Raw genomic sequence first — 14,521 nt, forward strand, 5'->3', positions numbered from 1 at the left:
AATCAAACTGAGAGTTCCCACATGGAAAGCACGCACTTCATCCCTGTAAGCCAGATATGAGACCAATATCTCATTTTATTGATGCACACTAGGAATTATGTCGAGGAATATGGGGAAGGAGTCATTCTCAAAATTCTGCCTGTCACGCTGATAAAGAGTTTTTTCTTCTAATAATACTATTGTTGGCACCTTCCCCTTCTTGAGACTATACCCAAATTCCTACTGTAGTCTATTCTTTGACCAGAGGTATGGAACTTATTACACTATGTATTATTCTGGAAAGCAAACTTTGTAATCATGTGGAGAGGTTTCTAATATTACCTTGATCTCTAAGACTTAGCACTAGTTGCTAATTTTTTCAAATTTCAATTTTTCTTATTCATAAATTTACCTTCTGGGTTATAAAATTGGGGAGAAATTGTCTATAGCTACCTAGAATACTTGACATATTTTAGGGACACCTTCTGTAAAGATAATTTTTTATACATATCTATTTATTTTCCTTGGCTATAAGCCTATGGGCAGTGTGGGTTATTTTTTATTCATATTTATATTTCTCGAGTTTTAGATTGTCCCCTGATCCTTTGTGAATTTCAATATTTGTTGAATAAATTATCTCTATGTCTAGTTCATTATCTAACAAATGAGAATATAAATATATTTTAACAGTTGACTGTGAACACATAGGGCAATGGGTATGAATGAGCTTAGTAAAATGTAGAATAGATCAGTGGCATTGAATCTAGTTGGCTGTACTAATGACTAGTTTGATGTATCAAGATGGAAGAGTAAGAAGGCAACTTTGATTGTTAGATTCACATGCAGCCATTAGTTTAAATTACATTTCCAGTTGCGAGATTTTGATTCTGTGACACCAATTAGCAATCATTAAATTTTCCAATAAGGATAATATCTTTTGATGGTTAAGATTATGATCATTAGGCACAACACAGAAAATACGTGTTTTTGACTGACCAAAAGTATTAAATGTAACAGAAGGCATAATAACGAGGCTGGAAACATAAAAGCAAAGGAATAAAGGCTTGAACTGAAAACAAGTTAGGAGCAATTAATGCTCCTAAGTTTATATTAAGACCTGGGGAGATGGCTTACAGGGATGAAATGCATGCTTTCCATGTGGGAACTCTCAGATTGATTCCATGTACTGCAAAGTGCTCTGAGCACAAAGCTGGGAGTGACTGCTGGGCATTTCCAGGTCTCTTCAAAAAATAATCATGACAATAAGTATATTAATCAACACAGATAATTGTATATGGGAATTTGACAAAGAGTAACTTATTGACAGTCCAGAGAGACAATTTTTGGAAAGGTATTTAAACAAAGAGACTGCTACTGGTGGAAAAGAATATGACACAACTTGATATCTTTAGGCCCAACTGGGTCACTGGTTTTGACAATGTCATTATGACAATTTTGGGAGGGGGGGTTCACACCTGGCAATACTCAGGGGTTACTCCTGGCTTTGCACTAAGGAATCTCTCCTGGCTGTGGTGAGGGACAATATGGGATTTTGGAGAGTGAACCCTGGTTGGCTGCATGCAAGGAAAGTCCCCTACCTGCTGTACTATTGCACTGGTCCATGTTAAGATTAATTAACCCAATAACCTTTTAGATTTATTTTAATGAGTTATTCCCCCTTTCCATTAGGATATTCTCTTTTGGTTCTAGTATTAACAGTAAGACACCATTAGATAAGTCATTAATAGAAAACAAAATGGTGAGAGCAATTACATATGCCAATTTAGCCCAGAACTTTATTGTTAAAAATATTGTTATTAGATAATTCTCTGTCAAAATATTTTTCCAATTTTCAGTGGGTGATATTCATAGTCTAGAAAACTCAAAAAATTTCTTCTTTTCTTGGGTAGCTGCAGACACACTCTTACCAAGGTGCTTCATTGATTCATGACATTGTTTCTAAACAGAAAGTCTGAAAGGTGAAGTGATAGGTTTGTCAGATTTTAATGCTTTACTGACTTTATTTCTCTCATGAGGGGGTTAGATATCCACACTGTAAGCTATTGGATGGACATGCAATAGATTCTGTTCCATGGAGCATATATATCATTTTGAGCATAATGACTGTGAAAAGTATTTTGAAATAAAAAGAGCTCAGCCAGTCAAGGATAGCACTTTGTATTTCTTAAAGTTGTTTGTTCCCTCAATATTCACAGAATAAAAAAGTTTTTCAAAGAGTGGCATAACTTCTATGCAGATAATTTTTCTATTTTTTTGTTCCGTTTGAAGCTTAAGACACTTAGAGCTGATGGCTTAAATCATTATTGAGTGTTGTTTCTCCATTCATAAGCAGTGCGAAGGTAACTCATTTCACACATTGAAGATAACCTTTTTTTTAAAAAAAAAACCATTGTTCAGTTATAAATCAGAGATTTCCCCTTTGAAACAATATATAGAAATGTGTTCTTAATTTATTCTCAGTTGAAATTCTGTAGAATGGGAGAGTTTTTAATGAAGGTAAACCATGTTGAACTGACTCATAATCTCTTCATTTTTATGTCTCAAGTGGGTGAGACCATCTGAGTGTATTCCTTAGAACACTTTATTCAATTACCATCAATTACTACACATGTTTCAGTGTTTTATTAGTGACTAGTTTTATTTCCGTTTACCTTCAAATATTTTCATTCTTTCTCTCAATCTTCCAGAATATTCCATTTACTGAGATTTGTCTATGCTTTTGGAAGTGTTTTACTGGTTTTGTATTTAAGTGTTTCCATATGAACAATTATATATTATCCACAATTATATTGCTCTCTAAGATTAATTGTACTTTAGTCATTACTGATATTGGATTCTATACATGTTTTTATATATTATTTCTGTTCTGTATGACAGCATAGTTTTCTGTGGTGTATATGTTCCACATTCTACTTTTTGTCTCAAATTATTAAACTTATACCTCTTTTCTACTGTAAATAATGATGCAATAAATTTTCTTTAGGTTTAACTGCATATTTATTACACAGAAAAAACAAAATATGGTCTCTACTACTTGTTATTAAGTTATGATTTTTTTATTTTATCATTTTTAAATTCTTTTCATATACATTTATTTTTATATTGTTATTATTTTTAATTAGAATTTTCACTTCAGTATCAACTTTAGTATACAATTGTCCCCCTCTTCTGAAGTCACTTTTCCTAGCACATTTTTAGTACCTCCATACCTTCTGCTTAGCTTTCTGTCTCACTCTGAATAGGTATTAATGAACCCTGGACAGAGGACAGAGGAACCAGTAGGAAAGCTGATTTTACTTCTTTCTGTCTTTCAGCTGTGCAGCTATCTTCCACAACAGACTCAATTCCTACTATTCTTTTACATCCTTTCAGAAGCCCATCATAGCCCCACCCAGCTCTTGTTTAAGCAGTCAGTCTGGCGTGACAATGCTCTCATTTTGGATATTCTGACCCCCTGTTATTTACCATTTTAGTTTTGACTGCATGTCAGGCATACCCTCTACTCATTGGGAAGTGGTTCTTCAGAACTGTTATGAACACACCCTTTCTTTTATCACGCTCATTTTTATTTGCATACCTGACATATTATTAGAAATATGTTCATTTTGTTGTTCCTTAAAGTGCTATTTACTTGGAGTGTTTTTTCTTTTTTATTTCTTTATTTATTTTTTAAATGAATCACCGTGAGGTACAGTTACAGACTTACAAACTTTTGTGCTTATGTTTCAGTCATACAATGATCAAGAACCCATCCCTCCACCAGTGCCCATTCTCCACCACTAATGTTCCCAGTATCCCTCCCACTACCCCCCTCCGCCCCCTCCCACCTCTGTGGCAGGTGCATTCTCTTTTACTCTCTCTCCTTTTGGGTGTTGTGATTTGCAGTAGAGGTATTAAATGGCCATCATGTTCAGTCTATAGTCTACCTTCAGCACGCATCTCCCATCCTGAGTGGGCCTTCCAAGTACCCTTTACTTGGTGGTCTCTTCTCTATCTGAGCTGCCTTTTCCCCCAGCATGTGAGGCAGCTTCCAAGCCATGGAGCAATCCTCCTGGTCCTTATCTCTACTAACCTTGGGTGTCAGTCTACTTGGAGTGTTTTTTTAAAAATTTTTTTAAGTTGGTTCGTTATTTAGGTTTGTTTTTGGTACTCATGGTCAAAATGGGATGAAGTTCAGAACTTGGTTTATAGATATTGAAAATGTGTCTGTTCTGGCTGTCATGCCCACAGTTTGCCTCTGGGCTCCATCTTAGTGCACCGACAGCCCTGGCCCAGAGACTCCCAATTGAATCCCAAAATGTACTAGTGCCATACATAGATGTCTCTGGAACCCAATAATTTACAATCTAGAAATTTACATTTACAATCATGGCCATGCATGCTCTCAGGATACTCAAAATAAGTAATGTGAAATAAATTATCTAACGTCTATCCCTGGCAAGTAGGCTTGAATGGTGGTGGGAAATTTTGAGCAAAACATAATGCCCAAAATTAGAGAGAGAGTATTGGGGAAATTGTCTGCCATAGAGGCAGGGTGAGGACTGGGATGTGGTTGGTGAAAAATGTGCACTGGTGGAGGGATGGGTGTTTCATCATTGTATGGCTGAATCTCAAACATGAAAGCTTTGTAACTCTATCTCATGGTGATACAATTAAACAAAAGACAAGTAATGTGGAGTTCATGCCCAATTCAATCAGCTTAATCAGTGGCTGAACAAATAGCAGTACTCCTACCTTACTAAAAAAAAATAAAATAAAATAGACTTAGCAGTGAAAAAACACGGTGGGCACCACAATAATGGAGAATGCTACGGGCCCCAGACAGAGCCAATATCTCCAGGATGCCCCAGATGGAGCAGATGAAATCTCCCCACCTTCTCCAGATTTCTGCAAGCATGGTTCTGGTATGTGGCTATCAGGACTATTCCTTTGAAGCACATGGCTGCTTATGCGACTGCTCCACCTTTCCTAATATGCAAAGTGAGCAATGGAAAATAAATTACCTAGCGTCTGCCCCTACCCAAAGCTAGAGAGAGAGTGGTGACACCAAGGGCCTCATGGGATAGAGGGTGGAGCTGGTCCCTCTCCTTGCCCCACGAGACCCTGGCTCCTGGCTCCTGAACAGCCATGATCCTAGGGGCACATAGATCAATCTCGGAACCCAGCGGCTTCTGGCAGAAATGCATCTGGACTGAGCATTAAACTATGGCGCTGTGCCACCCTTGGTAAGGAAAGGTGTTTCCCTTCCACCTTTTCTCCCCAACGATGCCGTAGCTGCTACCTTTTCAGAGCCTATTGGACAGCCAGGTATGGGACTGCAGTGATGTGACACATGGGGCCTCACAGGTTGGGGGTGGGTGGAATCAGCCCTCCAAGAGGCACACAGACCAATCCAGAGGATTTTGGCAGAAATCCCTCCAGACTTATTACTAAAATATCAGAGATCCAAAATCATCATATGCTCTTCATAATCAGCAATAGAAAGCAAATTATCTAATGATGCCTCTTGGCAGGTCTGATTGTTGGGGAAAATTCCAAATCATAATGGTGAGTCTTTTGTAGAAATATTGAATGTGATCAAAGTGGAGAGAGAGTAACGTGGAAATCATCTGCCACACAGGCAAGGGTAGGGGTGGGATGGGGGGTATACTGGGGTTCTTGGTGGTGGAAAATGTGCATTGGTGAAGGGACAGGTGTTTGATTATTGCATGACTGACACTTAAACTGGAAAGCTTTGCAACTGTTCTCACGGTGATTCAATAAAAAAATAAAAAATAAAAAAATAAAATAAATTTTTAAAAAAAAAACTGTTTAATTCATTAATTCAAAAAAATAATTTGGAAGAATTGTATAAAAGCTCCTCTTGAAAGTCATTTGGGGTTTGATCTTCAAGCTCTGTTCTCCCTTGAACAAATATTTCCTCGCTTTCCTTCCACATTTTTCTAAATAAATGTCATTAAAAAATTGTAGATGACATGCTGTTAAATCTTGATTCTTAATCTAATCTTACTATCTTTGTCTCTTTTATAGTTTTATATCTTTCTATACAACATAGTATCTGCTGTATGTAATGAAACACTCAAAATTTGACTAACCCAAACTGAGATATAAAATACACAGTTGTTTTTCTCTACTTTTAGGGGACATGATTACTATAGTATGTAAAAAATCACCTTGGTTTGTATTTTATTTTTGCTAGACAGCTTTGGTTAAGATTATTTATGATTACTTGCATTTGACTACACTAATATATTGATAGAGTTTTCTTTATCTGTCCCTTACTTTTTATCTTGTTCCTTTTTCACTTCTTTTACTTCCTTGTTTTAGATTCATTGTGTATTTTTTTGATTGCCTTTTAGTTTAATAGATCTTATTACTTAAATACCCTTTTAAATGCTTTGATGATAGTTATAATAACATAAAATTAGGAGGTCAGATAAAACAGGGAGATCATACATAGGCATTTGGCATTCATAGGTATTTAATATCATCTTGAACCTTGAAATTAGCTGAATGTTTCTTTAAAGTCTGACTTTTTCACCGGGAAAATTTTTTTTTTTTTTTTTTTTTTGCTTTTTTGTGTCACACCTGGCGATGCACAGTGGTTACTCCTGGCTCTGCACTCAGGAATTACCCCTGGCCGTGCTCAAGGGACCATATGGGATCCTGGGATATGAACCCAGGTCGGCCGCGTGCAAGGAGGTCAAGAATTTTGTAGTTAAGTGGATGGGCATGAAAAGTTTCATGCTGAGTGAAATGAGTCAGAAAGAGAGAGACAGACATAGAAAGATTGCACTCATCTATGGTATATAGAATAACAGAGTGGGAGACTAACACCCAAGAACTGTAGAAATAAGTACCAGGAGGTTGACTCCATGGCTTTGAGGCTGGCCTCACGTTCCGGGGAAAGGGCAACTCAGAGAAGCGATCACCAACTACATTGTAGTCGAAGGCCATGTAGGGGAAGGGAGTTGCGGGCTGAATGAGGGCTAGAGACTGAGCACAGCGGCCACTCAACACCTTTATTGCAAACCACAACAGCTAATTAGAGAGAGAAAACAGAAGGGAATGCCTTGCCACAGTGGCAGGGTGGGGTGGGGGGAGATGGGATTGGGGAGGGTGGGAGGGATGCTGGGTTTACTGGTGGTGGAGAATGGGCACTGGTGAAGTTATGGGTTCCCGAACTTTGTATGAAGGAAGTATAAGCACAAAAGTGTATAAATCTGTAACTGTAACCTCACGGTGATTCTCTAATTAAATATAAATAAATTAAAAAAATAAATAAATAAAAAAAACTTTTTTCCCTGGGGCTGGAGAGATAGCACAGCGGGTAGGGCGTTTGTATTGTGTATTTTTTTAATTTATTCTTTTATTGAATCACCATGTGGAAAGTTACAAAGCTTTCAGGTTTAAGTCTCAGTTATTTATTGTGTATTATTTTAGACTTGATTTATTTGGCTTGTTTTTTTTGGGTCCTACCCAGTGATGCTCAGGTGCTACTCCTGATTCTGAACTCAGGAATTACTCCTGGCGCTCAGGGGGATTATGGGATGCTGGGGATTAAACCCAGGTCAGCTGAGTGCAGGCCAAATGCCCTACTATGGCTCTGGCCCTTAAACTTAATTTTTATTGCTTTTATTTTCTTACTAACTTGTTTTCTCTTCTTTCCTTCTTCCCCTCCCTTTCTCCTTTTTCCTCAGTTTTGCTTTGGGCTATCAAATTTTAGCATAGAAAGAGTAACATTTATTGCCAACATTAAACTTGATCACATTAATTGTGAAAAGATCTATTATATCAGTGTGAACAAATCTACCAGTTTTAGAAAAAAAGTATATTCTACCATCTTCCTTATGTTCCTCTCAGAAAGCAATAATGCAAAATTGACTCCAAGAATTACAGAAGTAAAAATCATAGGTGAGAAGAATGAAGATGAAGGGAGAGCAGGGCACAGGAATCAGCAGCATCAGCTTTATAATACATATATTGCTTTTTTTTTGGTGGGGGGGTCATACTTGGCAGTGTTAAAGACATACTCCTGGCTCTGCACTCAGAAATCACTCCTGGTGAGCTCAGGTGACCCTATTGGGTACAGGGGATTAAACTCAGATTAGCCACATGCAAGGAATACCCTACCCACTGTATTGTCCCTCCAGTCCCAACATATATTGCTTTTTAAGAAAAGAAAGCACTATAAAAATCTAATTTCAAAAGTATAATTTCATTCTTTTTTTAAATGGCAGACTCGTATTTTGAGTATATAAACCACAGCATATGTATAGAGTCATCCAATTTCTGTTTACTTTTCTAACAGTGTACTTATTTCTATATATCCTTGCTAAAACTAGTTTCTAATCTTTTTTGATAGAAAATATTTTTACTGGGCAGAGAGAGCTTTTTGAGCTCCAATTTCTGAGTGCAAAGAAAATAAAATATGCTAAATATAGCGTAGGGTATAATTTTATTTTGTTGAAAGATTAGACAGGTTTTAAGAATGTTATAACTGTATTTTATACAATTGAAAAAATGACATATACTTACATGAAAGAATTATAAAACATAGGAGGCCAAAATTCAAGTTTACTTACTATTTGTTCTGAGTAAATTAATGACTAATCTACATTTTGTTTCACAGTGCTGTATTTATTTTTATTTATATATGTCAGCCATCTCATCTTGTGGTCAACTTCAAAAGCAGTGAAATTAAAATTGTGTCTGGTGGAGTGTTAGCTTACTTTGATTGCTTACTTGTTGACAATCACGACAAATATTTTATCACTTTCTTTTTCTAGAGACCTCTATTTCTTAGAGGCTACTATAGTTGGATAAGTCATAACTTGAAATGTAATTTGGTTCACTCAATCTTTAAATTTGAAGTTAGATTAAAATTTTACATTTTGGCATGCCTCCTGTGTTCACAGTATTGTGAAAAGACTGCAAAAGAAGTAGACTTCAGACTCTTCCATGCAGAATTTTATGTTCTCTTTGGAGAAAAAAAAGTAAGTCTCCTTAAAGTACCTCAACAAAATGAGGAGAACCCAAATGAAATAAATATAGTGATGAGTTGTATGTGAGAGTTGAAATAGTTAGAAAAGTATTCACAAAAGGTGAGGTGTCATTTAACTCTTAAAGAAAAGTAATATCATGGGTAGTAAAATAAGTAAAAGTCCAAGGGGTAGAGAAACTATATAGACTAGAACTAAATCATCAGAGATAAATGGGTGTCAGTGAAGGGGAGGGAGAATTTCAGTGCTTAAATATGACTTTGGAAATTTGGTCTGGAAAATGTTGGTAGCCACAGAAATTTCTTTAAAAATCTAGGATCAAATCATGGGTTAAATTCATAAAGGATCAGTCGTCATCATCATCATCATCATCATCATCATCAATATCATCATCATCATTATCATCATCATCATCCCATTGATCATTGAATTTCTCAAGTGATGTCAGTAACGTCTCCATTTGTCCTAGCCCTGAGATTTTAGAAGCCTCTCTTTACTCATTCTTTCCAATCTCCAATCGTGCACACTGGATACTCTTTCAGGGTCAGGGGAATGAGATCCATCATTGTTACTGGTTTGGGCATATGAATACGCCATGGGGAGTTTGTGAGGCTCTCCCATGTGGGCAGGAAACTCTTGGTAGCTTGCCAGGTTCTCCCAGAGGGAGAACTAGGCTATAAGAGGAGCTTGGTTGTATAGTCTCTGGATGTTGGCCCTTGATGGGATTACATGGAACCAGGGGCAGACCCTGGGTGTGACCACCTAGCTTCTGAAAAATGGGGAATCTGGGCGGAAGAGGCCCAGTCCTGATCCGAGCAGGCTTGGAGGTCTCAGCCCTGGGTCCCACACACCTGGGATCCTCTTCTGGTTCTTTCATGTGTGAGGCTCATCTGAATGTGTGGAGAGGGGCCTTGAGCATGGCTGTGGCTAGGCTCCAGAGGTCTTCGGTTTCGGGAGCTCTGCTCGGGGTGGGTAGGGAAACTGAAGCCTACCCCCCGCCCCGAGGGGCCCCCATCAATTTCTTCAGGGCAGAAAGTCTCTTGCCCCCGAGCCTGGCTGTCTTCCCCAGGGCCCCTTAGAGGGGGTGGGCTTCAGGTTCCCTCCCCTCCCCGAGCAGAGCTCCCGAGGCCAAAGATCTCCAGAGCCTAGCCACAGCCATGCTCAAGGCCCCTTTCCACATGTGGGACCCAGGGCTGAGACCTCCAAGCCTGCTCAGATTGAGACCGGGCCTCTTCCACCCAGATTATCCATTTTCCAGTAGCTAGGTGGTAACACCCAGGGACTGCCCCCGGTGCCGTGTAATCCCACCAAGGCCCAACATCCAGAGATTATAAAACCAAGCTCCCAGAAGAGAGTGACTCAGAAAGCATCAGTAGCCACTGATTAATTAAGAAATTAATTCTTATTGATGTATTTTCTGAAATTCTAGTTTCTATTCCTTTAACTTTTGTAGGAGCAAGCAGTATGAAATAATGTTGTTATGTGCCTGCCAAAAGGATAGGCTGGGAGGGTGGGAAAGAACATGGGGATACTTATGAAGGCAAAGTTACACTGATCACAGCGGTGATGAGAAGGACATTGGAATATTGTATACGTGAAACAACTCTATTATGAATAACTTTTAAATTATAGTGCCCTAATCAAAATAAATTTTAAAGAAGGAACGTGAGATGAATATGTTATTGTAGAATTAGTATTCTTAGTAAATCACAGTGCATTAATAAAAATAAATTTTTAAAAAGGAAGCTGGATTAAATATGTTATTAGAGAAATAGTATTATTAAAGTATTTCCACCTTCAACCCAGATCTCTGATCTGATTTCCAGACCTAAATATCCATCTCACACCACAGAGACTGCCCCACATCCAAAAAAACAAAGGCAACCGGTGTTGGCACAGATGTGGGGAGAAAGGGACTCTCCTTCACTGCTGGTGGGAATGCCAACTGGTTCAGCCCTTTTGGAAAACAATATGGACAATTCTCAAAAAATTAGAAATTGAGCTCCCATTTGACCCAGCAATACCACTCCTGGGAATATATCCCGAAGAGGCAAAAAAGTATAGTAGAAATGACATCTGCACTTGTATGTTCATCGCAGCACTGTTTACAATAGCCAAAATCTGGGAAAAAATGGAGTACCCCAAAACCGATGAATGGTTAAAGAAACTCTGGTACATTTACACAATGGAATACTATGCAGCCATTAGAAAAGATGAAGTCATGAAATTTACATATAAGTGGATCAACATGGAAAGTATCATGTTGAGTGAAATGAGTCAGAAAGAGAGACGGACATGGAAATATTGCACACATCAGTGGAATATAAAGCAGCAGAATGGGAGACTAACACCCAAGAGTAGTAGAGATAAGAGCCAGGAGGTCTACCCCATAGCTTGGAAACTGGCCTCACATGCTGGGGAAAAAAGCAGCAGAGATAGAGAAGGGAACACCTAGTAGAGAATGTTGGGAGGACCCACTCAGGTTGAAAGCTGCGTACCAAAAGTAGATTATAGACCAAACATGATGGCCACTCAATACCTCTATTGCAAACTACAACATCCAACAGAGAGAGAACAAAAGGGAATTCCCTGCTGCAGAGCCTGGTTGGGGTGGTGGGGGAGGGTGGGGGGGAGGGATACTGGGAACATTGGTGGAGAAGAATGGGCACTGGTGGAGGAATGTAAATAAATGAAATGCAAACATGAAAGTTCCTAAATTTGTAACTACCTCATGGTGATTCACTAATAAAAATTCAAAAAAAAAAAAAAGAAATGTGTACTCGGGATCTACTCCCAAATGTATTCTTAGCATTTCCATCACAATATGTAGAAGCCTCTGTCATCTTGTTTATTATTTATATGAAAAATTGTAATTATTCTTGAACACTTCATCGTCCCATTCTTTACATATTCTTTATATTGATAAAATTTACTAACTCCACTGTTCTTGAATTTGTCATTAATTTATATATTCACTGGTAACAGTGACGTTTCCCCCCATTTTTGTGTGTTGGAAAGTCACACCTAGTAGTGCTCAGGTTGTCCATATATCTGGCATAGGTTTTAGAAGACCATGTTGCAGGGACTGAATCCGGGTACTCCTACTGACAAAGCATGTGCTCTATCCTTTTGAACTATCTCTCAGCCCCTATTATCATTCGTACTTTCTCTTTTATTCTTTTAGGACAAATATACCAAGTGGTATTCAAGAGACCTGGGGGACCCTCTGGTCTTAGAAAATTGAGCAGTGCTGGTTCTGGGGGTCTTCAGTGCTGCACCCAGAGATGCTTGAGGGAACATGAGGTTGCGGGGATCAAACCGAGGTAGTACTGGCCATGCATCTTAATAATTGTGCTATCTCCCACTCCTTACCTATCTTTATTTTTATTTTATAACTTATATTAACTCATTTATAATTCTTCTGATACCTACCATTATTTTTTTTCTAGCCTGATTTCTGTAGCAAGGACTTCTAATATTATACTAAATAAAAATGGAGACCGTGTACATCCTTGCCTGGGACTAATCTCAGAGGGAGTACTTTCAGGTCCTACCGTAGACAATGAAACTGGCTGTGGGCTTGTTATAGATTGCTCTGACTATCCTGAGGAAGGTTCTTTCCACTTGTGTTTTGTTGAGGGTTTTGATCATGAATGATTTTGCATCTTTCTTTTTCTTTTTGGGTCACACCCAGCAATGCACAGGGGTTACTCCTGGCTCTGAACTCAGGAATTACTCCTGGCGATACTCAGGGGACCATATAGAATGCCAGGGATTGAACCTGGGTTTTCTGTGAGTAAGGCAAACACCCTTGCCGCTGTGCTATCGCTCCAGGCTCCTGATTTTGCATCTTGTCAATAGTTTCCTCTGCACCAATTAATATGATTATGCGATTTTAGTCTTGTCATGTATTTATGTGATAGGGCTGAATTCATAGCATGGCAGGGAGGGCATTTGCCTTGCATGCAGCCTACCTGGGTTCGATTCCTCCGCCCCTCTTGGAGATCCCGGAAAGCTACTGAGAGTATCTTGCCCGCACATTAGAGCCTGGCAACTACCTGTTGCGTATTTGATATGCCAAAACAGTACAACAAGTCTACGATGGAGACATTACTGGTGCCCGCTCGAACAAATAGATGAGCAATGGGATGACAGCGATACAATGATACTGACTATTATTATTTTTTCATCTGTAAGCGCGCATTCCTGTTGTCCTTGTTATCGTCAAGGAACTTGGAACATAGCTGCTTTCTTACTCTCTCCTTTTGTTTGTAGATTTTTTGGAGGGTTGCAAGACATAGCCTTGACCATTCAGTCACATCCCTGGCTTCTATCTCTTTTTTTTGTTTCATAGTGGAGTCACACCTGGCCATCTGGTGGTACATGGGGATTACTTCTTATTTTTGCTTGGGGCTCATGCTTGTGGTGCTGGGAATTGAACCTGGGCCTCCCACATACATAGCATGAGTCTACCCATTGCTCAGCAGAGAGATAACTCATCTCTCTGATTCTTCACTTCATTTTGTAAGAGGTGATCCTACTTTCTGAGATCTGTAACTTTGTTTAATCAAAACCCTCCTTTCTGTGGTACCTTTGATTTGTAACTGGCTTGAATCTTTATTACTCTTAAGGTTAGTGTGTAAGTGTGTTTTTCCTGGTTATGAGTTTTTGATAATTATATGAAAGAAATGAACAAAAAACTCAGATGCTTAAGTAGTTAAGTTTATTGTATGATTTAAATAGATTGGTCAGGGTCCCTCATGTACAATGTCAGTCATCTCTCTCTGTCTCTCTGTTCCTGATTACCATGTCTTGGTTCGTCTCTAGTGTACAGTGATCTGGTCTTGTTCCTATGTCATTCTTGACTTTAGCATATGCATTCTTGACCTAGAATCTATTGAGATGAGAGGAACCCTGTCATCTGTGTCCATTTGCTGAGGCATAGTCCTCTGTAATCTTTTTCTGGACCTTTCCTAGACTCTACTCCAGGGTTTCCTTGTCATCCCAACTTTTCTTGCTACCCTGTCATATGCACATGGGTGAGACTGCTGTTTTCTGTACTTCCTTGCTGTCTAGGCTTAAGAGCCCTCCCTGGTCCTGTCATCCTGGTGTTCCAGCCCTCCTTGATTCTGTCTGTCTGGGCATAGGTGAGGATGGCAGACAGTGAGAAAGAGGAGAGAGGGGAGAGAGAGGTAGAAGAGAGTGAGTGAGCTGTCTTCTCATTCCTGTTCATCTTCTAAACTATATTTCTTCATTGGCCTCTCTGCTTTCTGTTCTCCCTCCAGTTGTTATTCCATACCCTACTTAAAGCAATCTCTTTTGGTTATAAAAACCATAATTTTATCTCATATTATAATTCTTTGCCTTCAGTAAACAGACTCCATGTTTAATTCAACTTAGGAAACTTCCCAAAGGTTGTTTCCTATATAGCCATTCAGTCCCGTCTTATCTCTTTGTACTGAAACCTTATAGATGTTACTGTTCCTCAGCTATTCCTATATTCTTCTTATTTTGTGGGT

Source organism: Sorex araneus, chromosome 1 (genome assembly GCF_027595985.1).
Source record: "Sorex araneus isolate mSorAra2 chromosome 1, mSorAra2.pri, whole genome shotgun sequence".
Taxonomy (NCBI): Eukaryota; Metazoa; Chordata; class Mammalia; order Eulipotyphla; family Soricidae; genus Sorex; species Sorex araneus.